An 8,022-nucleotide genomic window follows, 5' to 3' on the forward strand; every position below is an offset into this window, starting at 1 on the left:
TTGGACTTTGAGGAGACTTTTGCTCCTGTGGCTAGGCTAGAATCCATTCGTATCTTGCTAGCATATGCCGCCACCATTCCTTCAGGTTGTTCCAAATGGATGTGAAGAGCGCTTTCCTCAATGGGCCAATCAAGGAGGAGGTGTACGTGGAGCAACCCCCTGGCTTCGAGGATGAACGGTACCCCGACTACGTGTGTAAGCTCTCTAAGGCGCTCTATGGACTTAAGCAAGCCCCAAGAGCATGGTATGAATGCCTTAGAGACTTTTTAATTGCTAATGCTTTCAAGGTTGGGAAAGCCGATCCCACTCTTTTTACTAAGACTTGTGATGGTGATCTTTTTGTGTGCCAAATTTATGTCGATGACATAATATTTGGTTCTACTAACCAAAAGTCTTGTGAAGAGTTTAGCAGGGTGATGACTCAGAAATTCGAGATGTCGATGATGGGCGAGTTAAGCTACTTCCTTGGGTTCCAAGTGAGGCAACTCAAGGATGGAACCTTCATCTCCCAAACGAAGTACACACAAGATTTGATAAAAAGGTTTGGGATGAAGGACGCCAAGCCCGCAAAGACTCCGATGGGAACCGAAGGACACACCGACCTCAACAAAGGAGGTAAGTCCGTTGATCAAAAAGCATACCGGTCTATGATAGGGTCTTTACTTTATTTATGTGCTAGTAGACCGGATATTATGCTTAGCGTATGCATGTGTGCTAGATTTCAATCCGATCCTAAGGAGTGTCACTTAGTGGCTGTGAAGCGAATCCTTAGATATTTAGTCGCTACGCCTTGTTTCGGGATCTGGTATCCAAAGGGGTCTACCTTTGACTTGATTGGATATTCATACTCCGATTATGTTGGGTGTAAGGTTGATAGGAAGAGTACATCGGGGACGTGCCAATTCTTAGGAAGGTCCCTAGTGTCATGGAGTTCTAAAAAACAAACTTCCGTTGCCCTATCCACCGCTGAGGCCGAGTACGTTGCCGCAGGACAGTGTTGCGCGCAACTACTTTGGATGAGGCAAACCCTCAGGGACTTTGGCTACAATTTGAGAAAAGTCCCACTCCTATGTGATAATGAGAGTGCTATCCGCATGGCGGATAATCCTGTTGAACACAGCCACACAAAGCACATAGACATCCGGCATCACTTTCTGAGAGACCACCAGCAAAAGGGAGATATCGAAGTGTTTCATGTTAGCTCCGAGAACCAGCTAGCCGATATCTTTACCAAGCCTTTAGATGAGCAGACCTTTTGCAAGTTGCGTAGTGAGCTAAATGTCTTAGATTCGCGGAACTTGGATTGATTTATAGCATACTTGTGTTTATGCCTTTGATCATGTTCCTTTTGCATTTTGTTAATGGTGCTCAAGTTGTACAAGCACTCCCCAGACCTTACAAGTCCATTTGCAAGTGATGCACAAATTTAGGGGGAAATGTGCTACAACTTGACCCTTTGAGACTAACTGTGTGCTTGAGTTTGCTTAATTTAGTCTCAAAGGAGGATTGAAAGGGAAAAGGTGAACTTGGACCATGCAAGACTTCCACTGCACTCCGATGAACGAGTAACCTCTTCCAAGTTCATCTTAGTACTCTTATTGCCTTTTACTCTCAGTTGAAGATTTTTGGTGAGGCAATGGGGTTAAAGGGCCAAAATTGGTCCCGTTTTGGTGCTTGATGCCAAAGGGGGAGAAAATAAGGCCAAAGCAATAAATGGATCAGCTACCACTTGTGAATTTTGAAAATAATAGAGTTAGAGTTTTTGTTTGTCAAAATACTCTTAATTGCTCTTAGTGTCGAAAGTTGGTCTCCTGTGGGGAGAAGGTTTAATTATGGTAAAAAGGGGGAGTTTTTGAATCCTTGATCAATTTTTCGTGAAATATCTCTATTTAAGTTTCAACATGTGTGTTTGACTTAGAGATAGGAAATTGAGTTTGATTTGCAAAAACAAACCAAGTGGTGGCAAAGAATGATCCATATATGCCAAATTTGATTCAAAACAAATTTGAGCTCTTATTTGAATTGATTTTGTACTTGTTCTACTTGCTTTATGTTGTGTTGGCATTAATCACCAAAAAGGGGGAGATTGAAAGGGAAATGTACCCTTGGACCATTTCTAAGTGTTTTGGTGATTTAGTGTCCAACACAAGTGACTAAGTGTCAAATGGTGGACAAAGTACAAATCAAGTAAAAAGGTATGTTTCTCAGACTTAGTACATTGTTTTAGAGACTAATGTATTGTGTCTAAGTGCTGGAAACAGGAAAAGGACAATTGGAAATGTCTTGGCTCGAGCAGCCAAGACTCTGCTCAGTCTGGGAGCACCGGACTGGACAGTGTCCGGTGGTGCACCGGACAGTGTTCGGTGCGCCAGGCTGGCTCAGCCGAACTGGCCGCTCTCGGGAAGAATTCAACGGCGTACGGCTATAATTCACCGGACTGTCCGGTGAACCAACGGTCGGCCGGGCCAACGGTCGGCTGCACGATCTGCGCGAGACATGTGGCCGAGCCAACGATCGGGAGGGGGCACCGGACTGTCCGGTGTGCACCGGACAGTGTCCGGTGCGCCAACGGCTCCAAGGCTGCCAACGGTCGGCTTCGCCAAATAAGGAAGGAAATCCGCACCGGACAGTGTTCGGTGGTGCACCGGACTATCCGGTGCGCCAGGCGACAGAAGGCAAGAATTGCCTTCCCATATTGCTCTCAACGGATCCTAGCTATCTTGGGGCTATAAAAGGGACCTCTAGGCGCATGAAGGAGTACACCAAGCATTCCTTGAGCACTCTTGATCACTCACACTCCATTCTTGCGCACTTGGTCGACATTCTAGTGATTTGAGCTCTGTTCTAGTGTGCTAGTCTTTTGAGCTTAAGTCTGGGTCTTGTGTGTGCGTATTTGCTGTGATCTTTGTGTCTTGTGTGAGTTGCTAATCCCTCCCTTACTTCGTGCTTCTTGGTGAACATCTTTGTAAGGGCGAGAGACTCCAAGTTGTGGAGATTTCTCGCGAACGGGATATAGAAAAGAAAAGCAAACACCGTGGTATTCAAGTGGGTCTTTGGACCGCTTGAGAGGGGTTGATTGCAACCCTCGTCCGTTGGGACGCCACAACGTGGAAGTAGGCAAGTGTTGTACTTGGCCGAACCACGGGATAAACCACTGTGTCTACTTGTGTTGATTCTCTTGTGGTTATTGTGTTTCGCTAAGACTCTTCTCTAGCCACTTGGCAATATTGTGCTAACGCTTAATCAAGTTTTTGTGGTATTTAGTTCAAGTTTTATAGGATCACCTATTCACCCCCCCTCTAGGTGCTCTCACGCAGTCTTCGCCGTGGAACAGGCCGTAAAATCTGCGCGGCTGCTGCGCGCGTCCCCGGCCCCGACCGCGAGTTCCGTTTCCGCGGCCCTGGGGGGGATACTCCTGGCGGCGAGGGGCCTTGCCAGCGGGGATCTGGTTGGCGATGTTGTGCACCTGTTGTTGATTGCGTCCGTCCCGACCGGAGTCTGCCAACGAGGTCCTCATCCACGTGTGGCTGGGCTGTGGAGTGTCTTTGGGTTTCCTCTGAGACTCGACTTTGTGCTGGTGGAGCTCCTCGGATCTGGCGTATTTTTCAAATAGCTGATATAGCTCCTGGAGGTTCTTGGGTGGATCCCTGATGCAGTGGCTGTAAAGGACGCCGGCCCGAAGGCCGCTGATGGCGTAGTGGATGGCAATCTGGTCATCGACCGAAGACAGTTGTGACTTGAGGGTCAGAAACTTGCGGTAGTACTCCCGCAGAGTCTCTTTTTCCATCTGCTTGCAGAGTGAAAGCACGGCCAAGGCGTCAGTGTCTGGGCGGTACCCTTGGAAGTTGAGCAAGAATTTGTCCTGGAGACTTCTCCAGGAGTCGATGGACAGTGGGGGCAGCCTGATGTACCAGGTGAGGGCTGGGCCTTCGAGGGCGATGATGAATGATTTGGCCATGGTGGCATCGTCCCCTCCGGATAATGCAACGGCGACCTGGTAACTCATGATGTACTGTGCCGGGTCAGTGCTACCGTTGTACTTGGGATAAGTCCCTGCCCTGAAGTTGGCGGGCCATGGTGACACTTGCAGGTGTGGCGCCAGGGGACTTCGCTCGTCAAGGTAGTTGACACCTTGGAATGCCGCGGCGTGCGGGATGGCGTGGCCGTGCTGAGGGAAGTACAGGTCTTCGATTTGTGTGCGTTGCTGTAGGGGAGGGCCGTGTTGCAGGCCGAGGTGGCCTTCGCGCTGTATGAGCGTGATCTCTTGTTCGAGCTCCTGGGCTTTCTGCTCTTCGTCGCGTATCATCTGTCGCACCTTAGCTTGTGCAGACACACGTTGGCGCTTGGCCTCAAGGATTTCTTTTTGCTTCTGGAGGTTGCGGTTCTTGATGCGCAAGGCGTGCAGCTGTAGCTACTCTTCCGCTGAAACGCCGATGACTTCGCCGTCCTCGATGATGTCCGCGCCCTCCGGTGGAGCGAAGCCTGGGGGAAGTTGCGGTTGTCCTCCAGAGCTGCAGGTGCGGAGACTGCCTTCGGGAGTAGGTTGTTCGTTGCGCTGCCGCTTGCTGAGAGCGTCGTCTTCGGTGGCCTCTTGGTGGGTGGTGTCGACGAGGGCCTTGCCCTTTTTCTCGGCCAGCAGTGCTGCCTTCGCAGCCTCGTCAGCCTTCGAGCTAGCTCTCTTGGGTGCCATCGCGGGTGGTTTTTCCGTAGCACGAACGGTGGGCGCCAAATGTTGGAACTTGCTCTCTCGAGCTAGTTGATCCAACGGGGGGTGAGAGCAACGTAAACAAGGTTTTCAATTCGAGATGGCAAAAGCTCTGTTAATCTAGCCTCTCAAGGACACTTTGCGGGGGTATTTATAGGTATCTGAGTGCCCAGCGTCCTGAGATAAGGACGCATGTGCCCTCAGGCGCCTAGGTTATCCCCGGAATATTCCCATAAAGCAGGGTTATAGACTGTAATTACAGGGAGACCTTTACAAATTAGGCCCGTAATGCGCAGCGGCCACGCAGGGCCTGTTACAATGGGCCGGATCACACGTGGGCCTCCATGTTGGACGAGGCCGCGAGATGAGACGACCTCGTCACAGGTCTTCGTCCGGCGACGCGTGGGACGAAGGGTAGGTCTGCCAGTCGTCTTGTCTCTGTTGGTGCAGCGAGGTTGGCGAAGGCATCGAGCGAAGGGTGGCGTCTTCGCCTTCGCCCCAACAGGGAGCAGTCTTCCCCTAATGCTTCCTTAATTTTATAGGGACTGTTAGTTTCTGTTGGGGGCTTTCTCCTTCTGAAGGTGCTCAAAAACATAATTAACCATTTGTTTTTAGCATAAGTTGTTACAGGAAGATTCGTCTTCAAGATACATGCCTCTCCCTTATGACGAAGGAACACAAAATGAAGATAGATCCAAAGAGAATAAGAGTAAACGACAAAGCTATCACCAAATGAACAACTTTGTCTCACAATGAAGATGATAAATAATGGGCGCGGCGGGTACTGGGTGGTGCTGAGCACTGGCGTCGCGGCTGATGAGGCGGCCGCCGCGCACACTGTTGCCGTCAGGGTCTCCCGCGACGGCAACGTGACGAAGGCACTCAACGGGTTCAACTTCGTGTCCGTCAGCGAGGTGGCCCAGCGCGGCGGCGCGCTCTGGGTCGGCTCTGTGGACACGCCGTACGCCGGCCAGCTCAAGCGGCGTGCCAGCTAGCTAGCGCCTCGATCGTCTTCTGCAACTACTACCGTGGACGAGCCGTGCCATTTTGTCCTCCATTGATATCATATATGCGCAGTTGCGTGTGCATGCAGCGTGAACAACATTAAACTGTACGTACCTCAATGTCGTCGTCGTCGTAGTTAGTGTTCGTCGCAATTATGGATGTGGACTCCGTTTTGTGGAATGGTAGTGGTTGTTTGGTCTCTGGTGACCATCATGTAGTCCAGTCCTCCCACAAGGCTGCAAAGCACACGACAACATTCTCTCCTTGTGCTTCTAGTTCGCTACATCCATGATGCCTTTATAGATGGCCATATGACACTAACACGGTGGGTCGGCCTGTCAGTGTCAGGTCCGGCCCGTACACAGTGTCGTGCCTAGGCCACCAGCTCGGTCAATAGCGTGTTGACACAGGCCCGACACGGTAAACTGGGCTGGCACGATGGTGGCACGGCCCCGGCACCAGGCCCAGTCAGCCAAGCGCCCAAAGGCGCGAACCAACCAGCCCAGCCGGCCAGCCCCCCATATGACAAAGGCAAAGCCGCGCCCGCGCTAACCCTAATCGCCCCGTCTGTGCCTCCGTGTCCGTGGACAACTACCCCTCTCGGATCTCGCAGCCTCGCACAACCGCGAACTCATTCTCCCTCGGTCCCTCTGCCTCCACTGCGATCTGTCCTCTCTCCGGTCTCCGTCTCTCCGCCTCCGCTCAGATCTGTCATCGGAGATCCTCCCCTGCTCCATCCTCAACCGATTTGCGTGTTTTTGGAACCGGGTAACTCCTATATGTAACCCTAACTCGGTAATTCCTATCTTCTTCTCCCCCTTCGGTGTCATCTACACCAACTGGTGGCCACTGGCACACGGCACAACATCATCCTCGTCTACCTCATCGTCTCCCTCGAGCTCATATGTCGTCGGTTGCTACAGTGCTCTGGATTCAAATCCGTCGAGGAACCGGGTTGCTGAATTGGATGTTCGTCAACGGTCGACCGGTCAACGTCGCCTGTTGAGATACCGGTGCTTCGGATTTTTAGGTAACCCTGACCCTAACCTATTTTATTATGTAACCCTGAAAGTTGCCTAGATGGGGGGTGGATAGGCGGAATCTAAAATTTATAAACTTAAGCACACACTACAAGCCGAGGTTAGCGTTAGAACTAAATCTGAGTCCGAAAGAGAGGGAAAACAAATCAACCAAGAAATAAAGCGGATGAACACGGTGATTTGTTTTACCGAGGTTCGGGTTTAAAGAACCTAGTCCCCGTTGAGGTGGTCACAAAGACTGGATCTCTTTCAACCCTTTCCCTCTCTCAAATGGTCACTTAGACCAAGTGAGCTTTCTCCTTATCAAACGGGTCACTTAGACCCTTCAAGGACCACCACACACTTGGTATCTCTTGCTTTGATTACAAGTCACTTGAGAATAAGAATGGGAAAAGAAGAAAGCACGATTGCAAAAGCCAAGCGACAAGAGCGACAAATATCACACAGATCACTCTCTCTCTCTCAAGTCACTAATCACTAATGATCACTTGTCTCAATTGTGGAACTTGGAGAGATTGGAAGCTTTGATTGTGTCTTTGAATGGATTGCTAGCTCTTGTATTGAATGTGAAGGATTGGAGTGCTTGGATGTTGTAAATGGAGGTGGTTGGGGTTGTATTTATACCCCCAACCACTTCCTAGTCGTTGCTCCTTTCTGTCGACCGCGGACGGTCCACGCCCCTGGTCCGGACGGTCCGCCCCTGCACATCAACAACTAAAATCGCAACGGTCAACAGTAACGGCTATATCAATGGCTACTATGCATTAAATGCGTCGTCAGATGTCAGATAAAGCAGTCGCGGACGGTCCGGTCGTGCACCCCGGACAGTCCGCGAGGACGCTAAAAATACATTTTACCGAACCCGTCACCTTCGGGTTTTTCTGGTTTTCACCGACCGGACGGTCCGCGCCTGAGGCCGGACGGTCCGCGCTTGGTCTGGGACGGTGCTCGCTTCTCCATCGGACGGTCCATAGTGTAGACTTGTGTATTTACAGTGTTTCTGTCCGAGGGTCACCTTGGTGCCGCGGATGGTCCGCCGCAAGGGCCCGGACGGTCCGCGCTTAGGTGTTTTTCAAAAAAGCTTCTCCTGTCCGAAATAATCTACGGTATTCCGGACAGTCGATTTAGAATAGTTGTAGATAAACTTGTGCACCTGTGAAATGATCAACTAGGCAAATTGGTTAGTCCACAAGGTTTGTGATGGTCGTAAAACACCAAAATCGCTTATAGGAAATGTTGAGACTATTTCCCTTTCAAACCCTAACCCTAACC

This window comes from Zea mays, chromosome 7, assembly GCF_902167145.1.
Source record: "Zea mays cultivar B73 chromosome 7, Zm-B73-REFERENCE-NAM-5.0, whole genome shotgun sequence".
Classification (NCBI taxonomy): Eukaryota; Viridiplantae; Streptophyta; class Magnoliopsida; order Poales; family Poaceae; genus Zea; species Zea mays.